This window comes from Electrophorus electricus, chromosome 8 (assembly GCF_013358815.1).
Source record: "Electrophorus electricus isolate fEleEle1 chromosome 8, fEleEle1.pri, whole genome shotgun sequence".
Classification (NCBI taxonomy): Eukaryota; Metazoa; Chordata; class Actinopteri; order Gymnotiformes; family Gymnotidae; genus Electrophorus; species Electrophorus electricus.
Window position 1 is genome coordinate 9,098,645 of NC_049542.1, and position 913 is coordinate 9,099,557.

Here is a 913-nt window from a genome sequence, read left to right on the forward strand (position 1 = left end):
CACATTCAAATATTTGCACCATTTTCTTATACAGGAATATGTTTTACAGAAAAGCTCAGAAGCTGTACAGTAAATTTGAATATAATAAATGTGCTTGGCATATACCTATTATTAAGTTTATCAGTAATACAGTTCATCTTATAAGGGAAGTAACATTTCAGTGGAAATTAGAGGGGAAGACAGTAAAATGTCATGGTGCTTTTCTGTCATTTTCTTAAGTAATCAAATAGTTTTTGTTTTTCATGTAATGTTTACACACCTTCAACAAAGCAATATAATAGCATGTCCTATGTTTATTTACTTGGCTTATTAATAATAAATGTGATTTATGAACAATATGGAGATATTGTGCAAAGGAAGTTTTGAGTAATTTCTGATGTGAATTAAAAGAACAAACTTAATCAAATTAATCAAATTAACTTAATAACATACCCAATTTAAGCATTATCTGGTTTAAAAAAAGTTACATTATTTTGGCTGTAAGTAAACACCATACTTTTTGATATAAAAAACTATTTTATGGAAACATCACAATTTGCTATAGTTGATTCCAAGAAGCGCTTTTGTAGAATGTTTTCAGTCAGCTGTAAAACACTTTAAATTCATTCCAAGAGACTGTAACTGTCTTCATACATAATTCTGAATAAAATGGAACAAAGTTCAAACCTTGTATAGACATTTATAACATTGTGCTAAGTATATTTCAGTGAAAGCAGCTCAATAGCTCTAGATAAACAGCTCTTTTGAAAATTACATTGGGGAGAGAAAGTTTGTGTTCTATAAAATGCGTTACACATAAAACCCCTCTGTTACACAGAGAGACAAGGAACGGGTGCACATGTCAAGAATAATAAAGTGTTCTTTTGTGCACATTGCATTTGTATATTTGGGACAAGGCTAAGATTTTATTTCA